Here is a 12,674-nt window from a genome sequence, read left to right on the forward strand (position 1 = left end):
TCTCGACATGGCTGTAACACCTGTGTGAATGGGCAATGAACACAGCAGCACGGATGACGTGCAAAAGAAGTTTTATTTATTGTCTCTTGATGCAGAGATGTATCAATGCTCGTATCAATGCTCGGTCTTCCCCCTGACTTTCCTTCAGGGGAGGGGGGTTCACAGGACCTTGCTCGTTCTTACCCCCGACTTTCCTTCAGGGGACGAGTGGTTCACAGGACCTCATCGTCATCCACCAATCTGAGCTCAAGGAGCAAAGAACAAAATAAAAAGAAGGAGAAAGGTGTAAGACAAGTGGCCTGACTTGTGTCCTGACTTTAAGGGAGGGGAGTGAGGGATGCACACTAACACCCTGTTCCACCACCAGGTGACGCAGATAGCATCAATGCGCACAAGCAGCCTTTAGGTGCCCGAGACGTTGGTTAGCCTTTTAACCCTCCCCTTCCTTGGCTATGGGGATCGCTGTGGCTGAGGACCCTTTCCCAAACCACCCCTGGATGCACTCTTGTACCTCTGGGAGCCACGCTCCTCCAGAAGCGTGTCTGGCTCATACGTGGTACCGGATAGGGTCCGGGTTCCGGCTCTTGACTTCCTGGCGCTGCAGTCCTCTAGCTGGATACGACGTTCTCCGTCCTGCGCCAGCAAGGATCTCCTTTTCACTGTCCGTGGGGATGTAGATCCTTTTGTACTTGGTTTCCATCCTTGGCTCCTTGTCCCTCTGTGTCATCCGGCTTCTCTCTCCTATGCTTGTATTTCCCGGGCTTCCTGTTATGAGGACTTCCCCTTCATCATCGAGGACTTCCATTGGTGCATGTGACAGTGTCACATCGGTCGATCCCGGCTCAGGGAAGTAAGGAGGATTAAAGGGGCTGGTACAGCCCTCCGCAAACTGCCGAAGGGGAGACTGTAAAAAATATATAGGAGACACGTAAGGGGCCAAAGTATCTTCGTTCCCCTCTCCCTTCCGGTCCCGGACAGGCACATCGTGACACATCCACCCCAGACAGTTCATGGTCGGGGAACTAGGCAACACAGGACAGGAAGTCTGTGTTTCCTTTGTCAACACCCCTCTGATGTCGGACCTCAAAGGAAAATGGCTGGAAGGACAGGAACCACCTCAAGACCCGGGGATTGTTCCCTTTATTGAGGCTCAGCCTCTGACGGGGGTCTTGGTCCATGTAGAACATGAATTAGGAACCCTCCAGGTAATACTGCAGTTTATCTATAGCCCACTTGACCGCCAGGCATTCCTTTTCAATGATGGGGTAATTCCTTTCGCTGGGAGAAACAACTCCCTGCTGATAAAAACCACCTGGTCCCTCTCAGATAGCTGCAACAGTACTGAGTCAGAGGCGTCTGTCTGGAGGATAAAGGGTTTCATAAAATCCGGAGATATCAGGACAGGACTAGTGGTGATGGCTAGTTTTAAGTCCTGGAATGCTTGATGGGCTTGGGTGGAGGGCGAGGGGAGGTCTTTTGATATTAAGTTTTTCTTTAAGAGGTCTGTCCGAGGTGAAGCTATCTCGGAGTAGCGAGGAACAAAACTACGATAGTACCCCAATAGACCTTGGAAAGCCTGGATTTCTTTTTTGGTTGTGGGGAGCAGTGTGTTTCTAACGACTTTTACCTTCTCTTGTTGTGGTTCGATAACCCTGTTCCCTAAGAGGTAACCCAAGTGTCGGACCTTTTGATATCCTACTCTGGAGTTCTCTGAGTTCACATGGAGTTCTGCTGTTTTAAGGGTCGTAAGTACTTTCTGGCAATGCTCTAGATGATGTTCCCAGTCAGGACTATAGATCAAAATATCGTCCAGGTAAGCGGAGGAGTAGCCACGGTGTTCCCGCAGAACCATGTTCATAAGTCTCAGAAACGTGGCCCGTGCTCCGTGTAAGCCAAAGGGGAGGACAGTGAACTCATATAGTCCTGAGGGGGTGGAGAATGCTGTTTTTGCCTGGTCTTGTGGGGATTGGGGGACCTGCCAATACCCTTTTGTGAGATTGAGCGTGGTGATGTATTGGGCAATGCCTAGCTGTTCTATTAATTTGTTGACCCATGGGTGGGGATAGGAATCGAATTTCGTGATGGCATTCACGGATCTGAAATCAATACAGTATCTAATGGACCCGTCAGGTTTGGGAACGATGACCACTGGGGAAGACCATTCACTCTGAGAGGGGCGAATGACTCCCATCATAAGCTGGGATGTGATAAGGGCGCGGGCTCACCACCTTCCCGGGTAGGGAGGGGATGAAGTAGTCTACGAAAGCAGCCCATCCAGGGATGTCTGTAAATATGGGTGAAAAGGGGGTCAACTCTTCTTGTAGGGTTTTCTTTTGTGTTTCAGAAAGACCCTCGTTCACATTCAGCAAAGGTAGAGTAGAGAAGGTATCTTTCGGCTCTGGGGTTACCATGAGACTTTTTTTAGGGGGGGGCCTAACCACTTTTTCAGGAGGTTGATGTGGAAGATTTGGGTTTTGTTCTTACTGAGGCGTAGGCGGTAAGTAGTCAGCCCAATGTTGTCGACTACTTCCTAAGGGCATTGCCATTCTGCTCGTGTTTTGGGTAGGGAAGAAGGTAAAAGGACCAACCTCAATAATGTATCTGGAGGTGACGCCATCTTTTTCCCTTATCATAAAAGACCTCATGGCGTCTCTGGGCCTTTTCGAGGGTGGCATGTGCAAACTCACGCAACTTATTTATGCATGACCTCAGTCCCCGGGAGTTAGCAAAAAGGGTTCTGTTCTCTTCCGGTTTCTCCTGTTCCCAAGCCTCTTTGGTCATTTTCAGGAGGGTTTGGTCTGTCTCCCGTATAGGAGCTCAAAGGGGGAACACCCAGGCTACTCCGTTTTTGGCAATGAACAACGTACAGATCCAATGGGAGGAGGGCATCCCAGTCTTTGCCCGCTGCCCTCATCATTTTCTTCAGGGTTAACTTAATAGTGGCATTGTATCGTTCGCATAAGCCATCCGTCTGTGGATGATAGACTGAGGTCTTTATCTGGGATATGTCCAATGACTTGCACACTTGGCCCATCAGACAGGAAATTAATGGGGTTCCTTGGTCATGAGGATTTCCAGAGGAAATCCAACACGAGGAAACAGCTCAATTAGTTTGTCACAGATATTGGTTGTATTTGGGGCTCTCAATGGAAAGGCCTCTGGATACCTGGTGGCGTAGTCAATGAGAACTAGGGCGTATTGGTTCCCTGTTCTGGTTCTTGGTAATGGTCCGATAAGATCCATTCCTACCCTCTCGAAAGGCTTCCCAATAATCGCTGGGGGTTGTACGGGAACAGCAGGGGGTTTATAGGGGTTCTTCTTTTGACACACTTCGCACTCATGGCAATACTTGGTGATGTGCGCATGTATGCCAGGGCCAAAAAAAATGCTCAAGTATGTTCTGGCTGGTTTTTTGGGCTCCTGTATGACCCCCCAGCTGGTGGCTATGGGCAAAGAACATTACTTGTTCCCTGACCCCCTGAGGGATTAGCAATTGTTTAGGATTGGAGGGGTTCCCTTTTCTATATAGGAGGTCCTGTTCTATCATGAAGGTAGGGCAAGCATCCGAGGGGGAAGATGAGGAGGAAGCCTGTTGCTATGCGATTTGAAGGGTGGGGTCGTTTTTATGGGCGTATCTGAAGTTCTTGTCACCCAGCCATGGGGGATGTATGGGAAGGATAGGAGAGCTGCTCTGGACTGTCTTTACGGTACAAAAGGGGCTGATGATGTACGGAGCATCTGAACCAATCAAACACTCAGACCCAGTGAACAGATCTGGGTTTAATCCATCACCGTTCTTTAGCCCACTCTGCCACCCCAGTTCAGACATGGCTATATGCAAATCAGTCTGACCCTGTGCCTCATGGGAACAGTCCAGCCTGAACTGCCAAGCCATGCCTTCCCTGGACCGGAAACAAGCTTCCTGGGACCGGTTTCTGGCATTTCAGCCGTCTTCAGCCAGGTTTGCTTGAATCCAGTGGCAAAGTGAGCAAGGGACTCACGTCTGACCATACCCTGCCAACTTATGGCGAACAAAGCTTTCTCTTGCCCCGGAGGAGTTGTAGAAATTCAGGGTTGTCTGTCCCCAAGATCAGTTTCTCTGGGAGTCTGGGTAGTACCCCTATTCTTACTGGTATGCTCTTCCCTTCAGGTTATCGTACCATCACTTGGGCTACAGGGTATATCTTGATATCTCCATGAACACACCTTATGGGTACCTGTTGATGCTCAAGGAGGTATTTCGGGTGAACCAGGCCGCTCTGGGTAACAGATTGCCGACAGCCTGAGTCTAGTAGTGCTTTACATATGCCCCATCGACCACCAGACTTTCGTAAAAACATGTACCTGTTTCTTCGGTAAACAGGACATGTCTGGGAAGATAGCTGACGTCCATGGGCTCGTCTGTAGTTTTCTTCTGTGGACAAAAGCGTGCTATGTGTCCTCAGGTACCACAGTCAAAGCATTGCGGTCCCTTTGATATCATGGGTTCCGGTTTAAGGAGGCGGGCTTTTGGTGGATCTATAGGGGGCTTGGTGGACTTCTCTGGTTTCCCTGCATTGGGTTGTATGTTTCTATCCACCTCCCAAGTAGGCGTTCTGGGTTGGGATCTAGAGTAGGTTTGTATGTTGCATAAGTCATCTCTGTGTGGGGAAGGGGAGGGCCTCCATGAACTGTTCCAGATAAATCAGGGACATTATCTCCTCTTTTGAGTTAACCTGAGGTTTCAGCCATTTGTCGGCTGCAGCTTTGAGTGTGAAAAATAAAGTTTTGGGATAGTCCCCGGAGGTTTCTTTTTCTTTTGGGAAGCGGTCTCAGTAGGCTTCCACATGCATACCCAAGTGGTTCAGAATGAGCTCTTTAACCTCCCTATAGGACTTTTTTGCTGTGGAGTAGGCCACTTGGTACACTGCCTGGGCCTCACTGCTTAAGAGAGGGGCCAAAAAGAAGGCCATTTCTGTTCAGGACACCCAGAGGCCTTGGCTGCTCTCTCATATTTTAGGAGGAACGCATCAGGGTCATCTCCTGGTGTATAATTTTGCAGGGCAATGGTGGGGAAAGCGGGTTGGGATCCATTCCTGATCTTCGGCCACTTTATGGATACTTTCCAATTGCTGCATGATAGTATCTCTGAAAAGTTCCTGGTCGGCTTGTGCCAAGGTCATTTGCTTTCTACTGCCCATTTGAGTTTCTCCTGGCCCCGAATGAGCTGTTGGATTAAGCTCTCCATATCTGGCGTCCTATTGGAGCTATTCCCGGCATCTCCACCATGTGTGAATGGGCAATGAACACGGAGGCAGGGATGACGTGCAAAAAGAAGTTTTATTTATGGTCTCTTGATGCATAGATGTATCAATGCTTGGTCTTCCCCCCTAACTTTCCTTCAGGGGAGGGGTGGTTCACTTGACCTCGTCGTCATCCACCAATCTGAGTTCAAGGGGCATAAAAACAAAACAAAAAGGAGGTAGGTGTAAGACAAGTGGCCTGACTTTAAGGGAGGGGGGTGAGGGATGCACACCAACACCCTGTTCCACCACCATGTATGGCCGATAGCATCAATACCCATGGGCAACCTTTAGGTGCCCGAAACGTTTGTTAGCCTTTTAACCCTCCCCTGCCTTGGCTATTGGGGTCACTGCGGCTGAGGACCCTTTCCAAAACCACCCCCGGATGTGCTCTTGTACCTCTGGGAGTCATGCTCCTCCAGGAGCGTGGCTGGCTCGTACGTGGTACCGGATAGGGTCCGGCTCCCGGCTCTTGACTTCCTGGCGCTGCAGTGCTCTAACTGGATACTGTGGTATTGTGAGGGATACCTTCTAGTGTTGCAGTATGTTGGAACACACACTGAACACCCACCCACCACAGGCATCATCAGTCAGATGACCCAGCTAAATAAAAGGGCTGAGCGAACGTGCTCAAGGGCCAGTTATCCAACTACACTACATGTGTCTGTGTCACCTCATTATTAGTATGAGGGCCTAGGGCCCAAATACCACAGTGGTGACGAGGGGGCTGTGCCTGTGCGTGCATCAGCCCAGAAACTGTGAGGGGGGGCAGTGAGAAGTGCTAGTGTGTGGCCTGCGGCCACTGACAAAGGAAGGACCCTAGGGGCAGCCGATGTGCCCTTCTCAGCACCAGCTGAGATAATAACGTCACTTATCGGGCGAAGGGAGACGGCGTGGCCGTTCGCTGGAGGAGTCTCCTGAGGTGCGTGAATCCCTGCACAGCCCTGTGGGAGAAGGATAGTTCCCCAGCGTCGGCTCCAGCCCCCGCACGGCTCAAGTGATGATTGAGCCCGCTGCGAGGGGCGGAGAAGTGGAACAGACTGCGTGCAGCCAGCGCCGCTAAAGCGTTGATGCCAGACGTCCGGAGGGGGAAGCGATGCCTATTCCTCACCCTGCGGGGTAGAGAGCGCCTGGCCCGCCCACAAATGGGACAGCAGGAGAGCGGCAGGAGCGGCCGCGAGAATAAAGTGGCAGCAAGGTGAGGCCCGCAGCGAGCGTAGAGCTGCTAGGGCCTGTATGAACACTGTGGGGGTAATCACAGCCCAGCAGGCTTCAATCACAGGAGCCAAAGCGCATGAAGGCTGCCAAGCAGGTGATTGAGTGTAGTTGCACCCATCGGAGATGCACGGAGGAGAAAAAAAAACACTCACTAAATTCTGGAGGTCTGTCCCACGGCCTGGAAGGGTCCTGGTGAATGGGCGCGAGCAGCAACCATCGGTGAAAGTGCCCTGTCCATTAGGGGTGTAGCATGAGGCCTGCAGCGTCGAGAACCAGCCGAGGCTTGCAAGCCGAGAAATAAAGAGACACTGACACCTAATGGCCATTTACCAGTACTGCACCTGAGCTGAAAAAAAATAAAGTGCAGCAAAACTGACACACAGCCAAGACTACCTAGGGCACACAGATGATGCCCAGCCTGGGAAATGAACAACAGCATCAGTTCCAAAGCATCTGTAAACACAGAGGATCAGTGGCCTCTGCCACAGTGAGCAGAGCACGAGCAGTAAGTCCATCCTGTCAAGACAACACTGGAGAGCGTCCAAGGTAAAAGGCAGCGCAGGAGCTGCAGAACCCACCGACAGCAAGAAGAATATCGGCTGGAAGGGAACCCTGAACACAGTGAGACAGAAGGGGCAGCGGTACCTGGTGGCCACAGGTTGTCGCTGCAGCAGCAGGAAAAGGCAGGAGCACTACCAGAAACACAAGTGTGATTCAGGAACCAAGCACCAACAAGTGCGCAGCAACACAAAGACAGCAGCTACAGCTCCAGGAACGGAAGACTACAAGACAACCGCCCAAAGCAGCAAGTCACTGAAGGGACAGGAGAGCGCAGTCAGAAGCGCGCCAAAGCACTACGACTGCGGAGAGGAGAAGGAATGGTTGCATAGACCACCAGAAGCCGACCACCCAGTTGGTCGCGATGAAGAAGCCAACCACCCAGTTGGTCGCAAGGAAGAAGCCGACCACGCAGTTGGTCGCGAGAAAGAAGCCAACCACCCAGTTGGTCGTAAGGAAGAAGCCGACCACCCAGTTGGTCGCAAGGAGGACGAAGCCGACCACCCAGTGGGTCGTAAGGAAGAAGCTGACCACCCAGTTGGTCGCAAGGAGGAAGAAGCCGATCACCCAGTTGGTCGCAAGGAAGACGCCGACCACCCAGTTGGTCGCAAGGAGGACGAAGCCTATCACCCAGGTGGTCGCAAGGAAGAAGCCGACCACCCAACTGGTCGCAAGGAAGAAGCCGACCACCCAACTGGTCACAAGGAGGAAGAAGCCGACCGGCCAGTTTGGTCGCAAGGAGGAGGCTGACCTGCAAGAAGTCAGGGAGCGAAGAGATCTGACAAAGACATCTGACAAGAAGAACAGAGGAGACATCTGTGAAGAGAACAACGGAGGAGATGTCCACGAAGAGGACCAGGAAGAAGACTGAAGCGCAGTCTAACGACACCAACTAAAAGTCATATAAGTAATAAGCGAGAGAAGGTCGCGGTGACAGGTCCAATCACTATGGAAGTGAAGACAGTGTCCTAATGCTTGGACAAGACCAGAGGGAAACGTGTGGAGTGCACACTACATGGAGAAGCCTGGTTAGAGCGAACAACCAGATAGAAGACCAGACCGAGTCGCGAAGGAAGGAAGAGAAGACCAATCCTGAGTGACATGACGCCACGACGAAGGAAGAAGAGAGGAAAGGAGAAGAGCAAAGAGGTGTGCGTAACAGACCAACACAACACACAGACCAGAAGGGGAACACCTGAAGAGGAAAGGAGAAGAGCAAAGAAGCGTGCGTGACGGAACACCACAACACACACCAGAAGGCAAACACCCGATGGGGAAAGTGAAAAGATGCATGCACATCCGAACATAGTACCTGGAAAGCATCAGCACCACTGGGAGTACACATCTACATGCAAACCCGAAGGTCACCCAGGAACGACAGAGGTGAGCAGGCCAGTCCATTGGTAACAACCACCTCTGGGATGGAACGGACACAGGACCGGGGCTATCCAAGGGGCAGAGGCCTCAGGGACACCGGTGGCAGCGGGTCCCAAAACGAGAGATGGACCGTTGAAGCTGGCTCTGGAGATCCAGGGAGAACAACGGTAGCATGCGACAGAACAAGTGCCAACAACACCCTTTTCAGGTGGAGCTTCGGACACGGAGAAGGGACCCGTAGCGACTCCTCCAACGTGTTTGGAGCAACAAGGCAGCAGCTCACTGGTCCAGTGGAAGCCTGGCAGCAAAGGGCCTCCAGGCCGTCCAGTGAGAGGGGACACCCACGAGAGAGGGGTATCCATGAGAGGGATATCCTGCAACTGCAGATCCTGTTGGAGACAGCCACCAGTTGGAGAAAACACCTCAACCAGGATTATACAGTGGACAGCAGCACACCAATGATCCACCATCATTCCATCCGCACTTTTCACTGACTGTGATGTCGGAAGAAAGGGACTGTAAAGCACACTTCCACGGTGCAAGTACAAAAGGAGCACATCCACAGGGCACCCGAACATTGTGCCAAGGAGAACTAATGGTCCCGGCTGCAAGGATACCCTCGCCAGCAGATGTTATGTTATGTTATGTTATACTAATTTTATAGAGCGCACAGCTACTCAAAGTATCCCGGCGCTGCTACCAAAAAAAGCCCAACACAGAGCCAGCTGAAGAAACAGAGCTTCAGGAGGAGAGGAATAAAGGCCTCAGAACAGCAGCGTTTTCAGTTTCTTCTTAAAAACTGCCGGGTCTGAGACCATCCTAAGGGCAAGAGGGAGCTCATTCCAGGCTAAGCCAGCTTTGCGAGTGAAGGAACAGCCACCCAGCCGATGGCGTTTGAACCGGGGGGTCTGTATAAGGAATTGATCAGACGACCGCAATTGTCTGGAGGGTGTGTAGAAGGCAAAGCGTTTCTGAAGATAGGAAGGGCCCAACCCATACAGAGCCCGTTGGACAATGGACAACATTTTAAATTTAAAGCGAGACTCCACTGGGAGCCAATGAAGGAGGGGGAGATGGACCCGCACACTCTGCCTGGGAGAAAGTCCCAGCAGAAGTCTTGCTGCCGCATTGTGGACTACCTGCAACTTCCTGGTAAGATACACCGGACATCACACCAGGAGAGCATTAGAATAGTCGAGACGGGAGAGAATAAGTGACCGGACAACCGTTTCTTTGGCCCCGGCTGGCAGGAGAGGGAGAAATTTGCGCAGCGTCTTTAAGATGCCAAAGCAAATCCCTGTAAGATTCTTAACATGAGTTGCAAAATTAAGGCTCTCCTCAAACCAGACCCCTACATTTTTTGCTAGACCCTTGTCGGACTGGGGGGGCGGAAAGTCAGAAGGCCAGAGGGTGACTCTAAAGTCCGCAGGGAACCGGCCAAACAAGAGCACCTCGGATTTCTCTTCATTGCACTTAAGCTGTGCATTAGACAGCCAACGAAACACTGAAGAGAGACAACACTGCACAGTGCTGACCGAGTCCTCACCCCTTTTCCAGGTAAACAGTAACTGCGTGTCATCCGCGTAAGCCATCACCTTAGCCCCCAATGACTCCGCGAGGTAAACCAGGGGAGTCACGTAGATGTTAAACAAAAGGGGGCTAAGGGAGGAACCCTGCGGGACGCCTGTGGAAAGAGGAGTGGGCTCCGAGGCACACGGGGGCAGCCAGACCTGTTGTGACCTGTCCTCCAGAAAGGATCTAAGCCAACTCCAAGCAGTACCAGCAATGCCGATGTCAGTGAGCCTCTCGAGAAGGAGAGAGTGGGGAACCGTGTCGAATGCCGCCGAGAGATCTAGCATCACCAGAGCTGCTCTCCCGCCGGCATCCAAGCAATCACGGATGGCTTCCGCCACTTCCAACAGTGGTGACTCCGTGCTATGGGAGGCACGGAACCCCGATTGCGCCGGGTGGAGCAGTCCCGCCTTCTCCACAAAGTTTGTAAGCTGCGAGGTGACTGCCTTTTCGCAGACCTTGGCCAAACTAGGCAGGAGGGAAATAGGTCGATAATTGGCCGGGAGTGTCGGGTCTAGGGTAGGCTTCTTGAGCAAGGGGAGTAAAAGTGCCTGCTTCCAAGAAAGCGGGACACAAGCCTCCCGAAGCGACTGGTTAATCAAGATATTGACTTCCGGGTTGATCGTGTCGGCCAATTCGGCCAACAACCTGGCTGCGCAGGGGTCCTTTGGGGAGCCAGATTTCAGTGCTCCAAGGATTCTGCGCGAAGCCAAAAGGTCTATAGGGCAAAACGCCAAAAAAGAATGACCCGGATCCCTCTCCGGGAACATACAGTCGGGTAGTCAGGATGGGATTCGAATTTTTCGGGAAAGAGTCTTGGATCTCACTAATTTTTGCCCTGAAATGATTGGATAAGGTGTTACACCAATTCTCCAAAGGGGGAACAGCCACCTCCTGGGCCCGGGGCATGACGAAACTCTGCACAATTGAGAAGATTTCTTTAGCATTGTTATGCGCCCGATCGATGCGAGTGGCAAAATGCTTGCTTTTTGCCATAGCAATGGCTAAGTAGTACATCTTCTGTTTGGCTCTGAGCGCCTGTTTGGCGGTAGAACTGTAACTGCTAGCCCGCCAAGCTCTCTCCAGAACCTTGCAGTCATGCTTAAGAGCCTTCAGCTCCGCGGTAAACCAAGGCTTGGAGGGGGACTCTCTCCCCAGTTTACCGGAGCCCGGTGGCGAAAGGGTCGTAAGTGCCTCGCTAATCCAGCTAGAAAATATAGTAACGTTGTCCTGAAGAGTGCCCAGGAGAGTAGGGCGTGAGGCCGCCAGGTGATCACCTAGGAGAGCCGCATCCAACTTCCTGACTGTAGGCGTGCGATGGCCCTGAGCTAATATGCGCTGGCGCAGGGCTCGCCATGAAAAAAATATCGGGAAGTGATCAGACCATGTGATCAGACATGGCTTGGTCACTTGCAGTGGGAAGTTGGAGCAAATCGGATCCAATATATGTCCCCCCTTATGGGTCGGGTCCGTCACCCATTGGGAAAGCATTGCCAGCTGGAGATTATCCAAGAAGACAGCTGAATCAGTTAAATCCCCAGAGTCAAGATGTAAATTGACATCCCCCAAGAGGAGATAGTTGGAGAACCTTAAGACTCTGTCCGCGATGACCAGCAGCAAAGAGATTATGTGGAAGTCGTCTACATTGAGTTTATGTTTGGTTTGCAATGTTGTATTCTCTCCCACAGGTTCGGACTTCATTTTGTTTGGACCTTCATTAAAGTTTGGGAGGGATGTGGTATCGTGAGGGATACGTTCTAGTGTTGCAGTATGTTGGAACACACACTGAACACCCACCCACCACAGGCGTCATCAGTCAGATGACCCTGCTAAATAAAAGGGCTGAGCGCACGTGCTCAAGGGCCAGTTATCCAACTACCCTACCTGTGTCTGTGTCACCTCATTATTAGTATGAGGGCCTAAGGCCCAAATACCACAGATAAGACGTCCTCCATCCTGCGTCAGCAAGGACCTCCTCGTCGCGGTCCGTGGGGATGTAGCTCCTTTTGCCCTTGGTTCCGTCCTTGGCTCCTTGTCCCGCTGTGTCATCCGGCTTCTCTCTCCTCAGCTTGTATTCCCCGGGCTTCCTGTTATGAGGACTTCCCCATCGTCATTGAAGACTTCCATTGGTGCATGTGACGGTGTCACACAGGTCGATCACGTCTCAGGGAAGTAAGGAGGATTAAAGAGGAGACTGTAAAAAAAATACAGGAGACACGTAAGGGGGCAAAGTATCTTCGTTCTCCTCTTCCTCCCGGTCACATCATGAAAAACTGCTTCAGATTTGATGGCAGGACAGTTTTCACCTTGAATATTCTCCGGAAAAAGTGGTCACTCCTCCTGGTCTCCCACAATAGGGAGCTCCAGGAGGCAAGAAGGAAGTTTCGTTACTTCAAAATCTTGCAAGACTGGCACTGGTCACTGGCTACGCTGCACGGGGCACAGCTGATACGTGCGTCAGCCTGCTGGCGCGGCCAGGTCCCTAACAGTGACATTCTCCATATCCTTTGGTCCTGCTCGATGCTCACACCCTTTTGGGTTGCGGTTGATCTCCTACTGCATGATACACTTGGCTATTCCACCTCACTCCATGCCCCCTGGTGATCCTCCATGACACATGGGGCTTCCCGACACTTACCTCCCACAAAGTTCGTTGGTTGGTTCGAG

Source organism: Lissotriton helveticus, chromosome 5_1 (genome assembly GCF_964261635.1).
Source record: "Lissotriton helveticus chromosome 5_1, aLisHel1.1, whole genome shotgun sequence".
NCBI lineage: Eukaryota > Metazoa > Chordata > Amphibia > Caudata > Salamandridae > Lissotriton > Lissotriton helveticus.